The sequence below is a fragment of the Rattus rattus genome, chromosome 7, assembly GCF_011064425.1.
Source record: "Rattus rattus isolate New Zealand chromosome 7, Rrattus_CSIRO_v1, whole genome shotgun sequence".
NCBI lineage: Eukaryota > Metazoa > Chordata > Mammalia > Rodentia > Muridae > Rattus > Rattus rattus.
Window position 1 is genome coordinate 73,444,327 of NC_046160.1, and position 9,577 is coordinate 73,453,903.

General features: G+C 37.0%; 1 pseudogene; it reads right to left on the reverse strand.

Annotated features, from left to right (window-relative positions):
* Positions 1–2,689: 2,689 nt before the first annotated feature.
* On the reverse strand, positions 2,690–4,127 carry LOC116906098 (annotated as a pseudogene).
* Between the last annotated feature and the right edge of the window lie 5,450 nt (positions 4,128–9,577).

A 9,577-nucleotide genomic window follows, 5' to 3' on the forward strand; every position in this document is an offset into this window, starting at 1 on the left:
GGACCCATAGTGGACATATGAGGATGAGAATTAGACACCTCACAGCCAACTACACTTATCTAGGCTCCAGAGAGGGCAACATGAACATACAACAGGACATTTACCCGACCAGATATAAACAAACACTGAGAAATGTAACAAACACCGAGAAATGTATCAAACACCATATCCCCATGTTCCTTAGACTCCAGTGTGAAAACATGAAGAGTAAAAACAATATGCCTCATCCACTAACCCTGAGAAATGCAATATGATAGGTCTGAGAAATGTACTATAGTTGAAGGACATAACAATTATGAATATATTCAAGGACCTTAAAGAGAATATGGACAAATCCCCCCAATAAAATCTGTGAAGACACTGTTGAATAAAACAATGAAAATAATGAAAGTAGAATTTAATAAAGAAATTAAATCATTAAGGAAACCTCAAACTGAGATAAAACTAGAAATGGAAAATTTAGGATGTCAAAGAGAAACTTCAGAGATAAACCTTACAGCATACTGCAAGACGCAGATGAACGAGTCTTAAGCATGAAATACAAGGTGGGAGAAATGGATACCCCAGTCAAATGAAATATTAAATCTAAAATAAAATACATGAACAAAAAACCTAGGAAATCTGAGAAAAAAACCAAATCTATGAATAATGGGGATAGAAGAAAGAAAAGAAATGTAATTGAAAGGAAAAAGAAGAGTATTTTTGATAGAGGAAAGTCACCCTGACCTAACGAAGGAGGTATCTATCAAGGTACAAGAAGTATCTAGAATACCAAATAGACAAGACAAGAAAAGAAATTCTTTATGACACATATCGAAGGATATATATATATATATACATATATGTATATATATATATATATACAAGGAAAGTATATTAAAAGTTTTAGAGGAAAAACCACGGAACATATGAGGCCAGGCCCATGAAAGTAACGCAACTTCTCAGTAGAGACACTGAAGTTCTATAAGAACTGTACAGAAATTCCCCAAACTCTACGTGACCTCATATACCAGCCCAGACCACTATACTCAGCCAAACTATCAAACATAATTGGTAAAGAAAGAAAAAAATGCACAATCATAAAAAACTTGAGTAATCTCTATCTATATAATAGTGCTTAACCAAATGAGAGAGAGGGAATATCACAATATACCTCAAAAGAAAAATTTACTGTGAGTATATTGAAATATTAAACATCTATGCACTAAGCACAAGGACACTCAAGTCCATCAAAGAAACACTCTTCCAGATAAAATCATGTATTGATTCTCACACACTAATCGTGCGTGCCTTCAATGTTTCACTATTGCTCATATATAGGTCCTCTACAGAAATACTAAACAGAGAAATGCTGGACTTAAATAACACCTTAAATCAAACGGACCTAGCAGACATCTAAAGATTATTTAACTTAAACAGAAAATAGTATACCTTTTCTCAGCAGCTCTTGGAAGTTTCTCCAAAGTTGAGCACATACTTGGACAAAAGCATGTCTCAACAGATAAAAAGAAATCACGCTAACAACGTGTATCCTACCTGATCTTCACACATTAAAGCTGGATATCAACAATAACAGAAGCAACAGAAAGCACATAGAAACAACAAACTCATGGAAACTGAACAACTCTACTGAATAAAATAGATAAGGACAGAAATCAAGGAGGAAATTTAAAATATTTCTTAGAATTTAATGAAAATGAAAAAACAGTGTTCTAAATCTTGGGGACACAATAAAGTTGCAGTCTTGTTGGTAGCATTAAGTATTTACATCAAAGAAAATCTCTGGAAGGAGAAGAAACAACACCCAAATGAATAGATGACACAAAGTAATCAAACTCAGCATTGAAGTGAAGAAAAAACAAACAAACAAACAAAACAATGCAACGACTCAATAGAACAAGAGTTGGTCCTTTGGGAAAATCAACGAGATAGACAAACACTCAGAAAACAAAACGATGGAGAAAGGAAATCCAGATAAATAAGATTAGAGATGAAAAGGAGAACATTACAACAGACACCAAGACAGTACAGACGATCACAAAGACATACCTGTAGATCTATACTCCACTAAACCGAACCACTAATGAGACGTGGGTGTATTTCTTTCTTTTTTAAAATACTCTTTTAAAAAGTTTATATTTTTAAATTGTGTGTGTTGGGTGGGAAAATGTAATAGAATTTCAGAGCAGGTGCGTGTGGAAGCCATGGGATCAGATCCTGAGTTAAAGGTCATTTATTGTGAGGCAGTCTACATGGATGCTGGGAACCAAACTCAGGTCATCTGTCAGAGCCATACTGGTTCTTGAACCACAGACACATTGCTTCAGTTCCATAATTACATATTTACCCAATGACTATAAAGAGGGTGAGATGTAATTTAGCATTTCGTGCCAATTTTACTAACTATAAAGATTCCCTCCCCAGCAAATGCATGGTCTCAATACACAGTCCAGGCTGGCCTTGAATTTAGTGATCCTCTGCCTCAGCCTCTGGAGTGCTAAGGTTACAAGGACATATCACTATGTAGAGCTAGAAAATATTAATAACATCTACTGAGAACGTATCAACTCATAAACTTTGAGGACCATTTGCTCATTAGTAAATTGAGTTATTTTCTCTGACGTGAAATCATTTTGCCTGAATTTTTTTCTTTAAATTCAAACTAGGAATATGTAATTTCTTCTACAAATTAAATTGCTTTATTACAAAATTCTCTGATTTTCTTATCAGCCTGCTTTAAGGATATCCATGTATTCAATATGCTTGCTCAAAGTTTGGCCCACACCAAATGGTTGTTTAACAAATATCTGAGTAGCAAACTAAGCTGATCCTTCTGTAGAAAGTATATTTGCACAGCCAATACCACTGGGCAGTCGAAGAGATGACCACACATCCTGAGCACCCCAGTACAGTGTAATTGGGGGACAGTTGATAACCAGATATGCAGTATTACTAGACATCACTGGGCCTAGTCCATTGCTTCTGCCAGCCACTGCAACAAATAAATACAGTAGGTATGCCATCCTCTTCATATTCTGCTTTAATCACCAAAGTTTCATCTGGTCCTTTATGTGTGGATGTTACTCTAAGTTCATATGGAATCCCAAAATTTCACAAGTTTTCTTAATTTTTTCACAGTGACCAAGGTCAGAGGTTGAACCCATCAGCACTACCACCCCACACTGACTGTTTAACTTGAGCAGCAATTCCATTCTGTCTGCAACCCACTCAGAGATTTTCTTTACCATCTGGAGTCCTTCCGGGGTTACTTCTTTGAGATTCCAGTAAGACTTTGTCTTTCTGCTGGCTTCGATCTCCTGATGGCCATAGTCTCCAGTAATCATTATCTATGACATCAGCAAGAACAATCTCCTTGGAGGTTACATCAATGCCAAATTCAATCTTCACATCAACCAGCGTACAGTTCAGGGACAGCCAGGATTTCTCCAGAATTTCAAAAATAGCTTGCGTGGTATGACTCTGGATGTCCGCTTCAGTCTGCTCTATAACGAGTTCAGCAGAACAAAATTTTGCAGTGATGAGTTGCTGCTCAGACTACTGTGGGTCATTACTGGCATCATCCTTGAAGGACATCTCGACTTTTAGTGGATAAAACTTACATCCCTCCTTTCCACCAGGGTTCCTTTAGAAAACATCCAGTTGCTATTCTTCGGCCCAACTAGTCAAATGCAATCATTTCACATTGGGATGTAATGAATGCACTCTCCCCAAATTTCTTGGTGAAACAGTTTTTATACCAGCTTCCTGTAACAACTGAAATATGCAACTGTTTTTTCTTTTACTGGATATTCTCCCCTTCTTCTATAAGGGTGTTCCCCTCCCCATCCCCCCCCTTCCTACCCCCTTCCCCGACATTCCCCTACACTGGGGGTCCAACCTTAGCAGGACCAAGGGCTTCTCCTTCCATTGGTGCCCAACAGGACCATCCTCTGCTACATATGCAGCTGGAGCAAACTTATTGGGGATTACAGCTTCGCCTTCCATGATTTTTTTCTAGCATCATTTCCTGCTGTAATCTGGTCCTTGGACTGCAAGCAGACTCTTCCTGGATTATATAACAATCCATAGATTTCTTTTGTTTTACCCTCATAGAGTTTTTCCCCCATTGTTCACCATTATCCTAGGTGAACTAGAGTAGCAGACCATGCAGGGGAAAAGAGACAGAGCTCTCAGATGTATTTCTTAATATAAATGACTTACCAAAGTTAAACAAATAATAAACTATGAACTTAAATAGACACCCATTACCTCTAGTGACCTAGAATCATTAATTAAAAATCTTCTAACCAAGCAGGGCCATATTCAGGAAGAGCAGAATTATATCAGACCTTCAAAAAATGCCAAAACTCCTTAAATCATTCTTCAAAGAAGAAGCTGAAAAAACATATCCTAATTGCTTTTATGATGCCATTATTACCCTGATACCCAAACTACATGAAGACCCAACAAAAATTATAAATCAATATTCCTTATGAATAATAGATGCAAAAATTCCCAATAAAACACTTGCCAACCAAATGAAAAAAAAAACACAGCAGAAAGATTATCCAGCATGATCTAGTATATTTTATTCCAGACATGCATAGATGTGTCAACAAACATAAATTGATACATGTAATCTACCACATAAACAGGCTGAAACCAAAAAAATCATATGATCATATAGTTAGATTGATAGAGGAATTTTGTTCCAGCAATATAGCTGCTCTGGCAAGGGATCACATCCAAATATATGACCCAGCCAGAATGCAGACATGCTGTGGATTACAGTATGAGCTGGCTAGACTACAAACACGTCCTTAGTACACACCTTTAATCCCTAATAATGAAGGCAAGGTTGGTTTGAGGTAGGAAGCAGTCATGTCTGAAAGTGACTTCTAATTGCGAGGCAGAGTGACAAATCAGAGAAAGATTTCATAAAATGATAGGATTTGCCCAGCTGACATGAGAACAGACAAGAAAGACAGGTTACTTAAGAGCAGCAAGAGAAAGAAAAGTTATGGTGTGTGGTGTGTGATGTGTGTGTACAGCAGTTTTACCCAGACAATTTTATAGAGAGAACAAGATAGACACAGGTGAAGACAGAATGATCCAGAAAATGAGGAGTCAGAAGATTAGAATATATTATGAAAGCAAGTATGAAGTCAGGCAAAGCAATTCAGTTAGAAGCCAAGAGAAACTGTATTGAATTAATCATCTTGAAAGATTAGATTGCACAGAGGCTAGAAGCTTCCAGACTTAGGGTTAAGGATAGTTAGAACAGAGAAGAAAATTCTCTGGGTTTAACTAACACAGCTCAGGTATGAGTCTCATCTCATCACTTTTTCTGAGGAAATAAAAGAGACATTTATAGATGCAGAAAAATACTTTTGATAAAAATCCGATATCCTTTCATAATAAAAGTCCTGGAGAGACTAGAAATACAAACTGCATACTTTAATGCAATAAAGGCAAATTAAACCAAGTAGGATGTGCCTAGTCTCTCAGAGATTTGATGTACCAGGTGTGGTTATACACAGTGGGTGGCCCACACAGTCAAAAGAGAAGGGTAGGGAATATGGGGAGTCATTTTCAAGGGGTGACTGGAGGGGGACAATGAGAAGAATGTAAAGTAAATAAGGAAATAATACAAAAATTAAAAGAAAACCAAAAACCAAGTGCCTAGTCAGTAATAACCTAAATGAAGAGAAACTAAGAGCATTTGATTTCACTAAAACCAAGGGTAAGACAAAGGTCTACTTTCTCCATACCTAGTCAGTATACTGCTTGAAGCCTTAGAGAGAACAATGAGGAAAGTGAAACAGATCAAGAGGATATAAATGGCAAAGGAAAAATCAAAATATCTTTATTTGCTGATGATATGACTTTATATATAAAATACCTTAAAAACTATACCACGAAACTTCTACAGCTGATAAACATGCTCAGTAAAGCAGCAGGATACAAAATTAACACACAGAATTCAGTAGCCCTTCATATACAACTGAGAAATGCACTGAGAAAGAAATCAGGGAAACAATACCTTTCATGATAGCATAACAAAATATCTTGGAATAATTCCAATCAAGTAATGAGAAGATTTGCATTGTAAAACTTAATGATATTGAAGAAAGAAATTGAAGGAGACACAAAAAGATGGAAAAATATCACTTGAGCATATATTTGTAGGACTAATATAGCAAAAATGGTCATCTTACAAAAAGCAATCCAGAGATTCAACGTAATCCCCATCAAACTTCCAACACAGTTCTTCATAGAAATTGAAAGAATGATTTTCAGTTTCATGTGGAAGCACAAATAACCTAAGATTGCTAAAAAAGTCCTGCATAATAAAAGAAGTGTTGTAGGTATCATCATCCCAGATTTCAAGTTTTGGTATGAAATAATAGTGATAAAAACATCATGTTATAAACATAATCACAGAAACTTTGAGTTAAATTGAAGACCCAGAAGCAAATTAAAGATTCACACATAATGCTACACACCAATGCACACCTGATCTTTTGTTGCAGTAAAATGAAAAAGTGGTAGAACCAGTTCCTGCATGTGTCCTGGCTATCTCTAGTTCTGGCTCCAATAGGCCACTGGAACCAGCACTAATTCATCTCAGATTAATATCTCTCCTGGAAGCTCTCTGCCAGCTGCCAACTTTCTGGTTCTAGCCACCAGGTAAAATCAAGACTCAAAAAATTGTAATTCGAAAATCAGATTTGTATTAAATTCTCAACCCACAATACAGTCACACAATAAACTTATAACCAATTGATAATGATATAAACTGCCCACCTATGTAAGATATAATTTGCCCATCTAGACAACACAAAATCCTGTACACATTCATCCCTTAAGAATAGTCATAACACCAATCAGAATGGTTAAGATAAAAAACTCAGGTGACAATAGATACTGGCGAGGCTTAAGAGAAAGAGGAACACTCCACCATTGTTGGTGGGATTGCAAGCTGGTACAACCACTCTGGAAACCAGTCTGGAGGGTCTTCAGAAAATTGGACATAGTACTACCTGAGGATCCAGTTATACCACTCCTGTGCATATACCCAAAAGATGCTCCAACGTACAACAAAGACACATGCTCCACTATGTTCATAGCAGCCTTATGTATAATAGCCAGAAGCTGGAAAGAACCCAGATGCCCTGCAACAGAGGAATGGATACAGCAAATGTGGTACAATTACAGCAGGGAGTACTACTCAGCTATTGAAAACAAAGACTTCATGAAATTCATAGGCAAATGGATGGAACTAGAAAATATCATCCTGAGTGAGGTAACTCAATCTCACGTGCACACACACACACACACACACACACACACACACACACACACACACACACACACACACGGTATGCACCCACTGATAAGTGGATGTTAACCCAAAGCTTAGATTACCCAAGATACAATCCACAGACCACATGAAGCTCAAGAAGAAGGATGACCAAAGTGCAGATGCTTCAGTCCTTTTTAGAAGGGGGAACAAAAATATTCATAAGAGAAGATATGGAGACAAAGTTTGAAGTGGAGACTTAAGGAATGGTCATTCAGAGCCTGCCCCAAGTGGGGTTCCAGCCCACATACAGCCACCAAACCCAGATAATATTGCTGATACCACGAAGTGCATCCTGACAGGAGCCTGATATAGCTGTCTCCTGAGAGGTTCTGCCAGAGCCTGACAAATACAGAAGTGAATGCTGGTAGCCAACCATTGAACTGAGAATGGGGTCTCCATTAGAAGAGTTAGAGAAAGGATTGAAGAAGCTGAAGGGGTTTGCAACCCCATAAGAACAACAATACCAACCAACCAGAGCTCCCAGGGACTAAACCACCATTCAACATGGTCCATACACATGGACAGACTCATGGATCCAGCTGCATATGTAGCAGAGGAATGCCTTGTTAGGGGTGCTAATGGGAGGAAAAGCCCTTGTTCCTGCCAAGACTGGACCCCCCCAGTACAGGGGAATGTCAGGGCAGGGAGGTGGGAAGGGATGGGTGGTTGGGTTTGGAAACATCTTCATAGAAGAAAGGAGGGGTGATGGGATGGGGGTTTATGGATGGGAAACCGGGAAAAAGAATAACATTTAAAACGTAAATAAAAGATATCCAATTAAAATGAACCAATTAAAAACTCTGTAAATTAATAAAAAGAATAGTCATAACAACTTTAATATGTGCAGAGAGGAATCTTAACATCTGACACCATGTTCTCTTGGCTGCCTCTTCCTACTCTCTCCAGCCTCCGCTGCTTCTCTGAAACTTTTCTCCTGTCCATTCTTTCTTCTCGTTCAATGACAGGCCTCATTCTATCCTGGACCTGCCTTCACTTGCATAATGACATCAACCTACGGTCTTTGACAATGATGTAAAGATTACACTCTGAAGGAGATAGCATTTTCAAGAAATGGTTCTTGTCAAAATGGATAGCTTCATGCAGATGAATACAAATAGATTCATATTTATCACCATGCACAAAACTCAACTCCAAGTGGGTCAAGGACCTCAACATAATAATAGATACTCTGAAAGTTTATAGAAGAGAATGCTGGGAATAGGATCAAAGACTTTGTCACAGGAAAGTGAAAGCTTCTGCTAGACACTGACAGCACAGGCACTAAAATCAACATGGGCTCTCATGAAGCATAAAATCTTCTGTTTGATGAAAGAAACCATTGTTTAGGCAAAGCAACAACTTAAAGAATAGGAAAATATGTTTACCAACTACACATCTGATACAGGTTATTATTTAAAATCTATAAAGAACTAAAAAAGAACCCCAAAACTCAAGGAACAACTCAGTCAAAAGTGGATTGCTGAGCAAAACAAAGAGTTCTGAAAAGATTATATATATATATATATATATATATATATATATATGGCTAAGAAACACTTAATGGAATGTTTAAGATAATTAGAAATCAGGAACACACATTAAAAATTATTTTCAGATTTTGTCTTATATCAATCAAAATAGCCAATATCAATAAACCAGTGAGGGGTAATTATCAATTGTTGGGGGGAGCAATGTTTTATAGCTACTATAAAAATTAATGTGGGGTTCCTCAGGAATCTGGGAATAGATCTACTTTAAGATATAGTTTTACCACTCATGTACCTATAGGACTCTGCATCCTGTATCCTACTACAAAGATACTTGATTATAAATATTCATTCATCATCTATTTATTCATTTCAGGAATTTGGAACAGCCTAGATGATAAATGGTAATGAAAATTTATATAACATATAATAGACTATTATTTAGCTATTAAGAATAAGAATTACTAAATTTTCAGGTTACTATTTGAAACAAACAAACAAACAAACAGACAGACAAAACCTTAGTGAGGTAACCCAGACTCAAAAAGGCAAATATTTTGTTTTCTCTTGTATATAGATGCTAGCTTTTATGCCTTCAATATCGTGATACAATCCAAATAACCAGAGTTTAAATACTTAGTTATCAACCAGGCTACAGGAAAGAATAAACCCAGGGAAAGGAAAATAGAATGTATTGTTATAAAGAGTCAAAGGGAAAACTAAA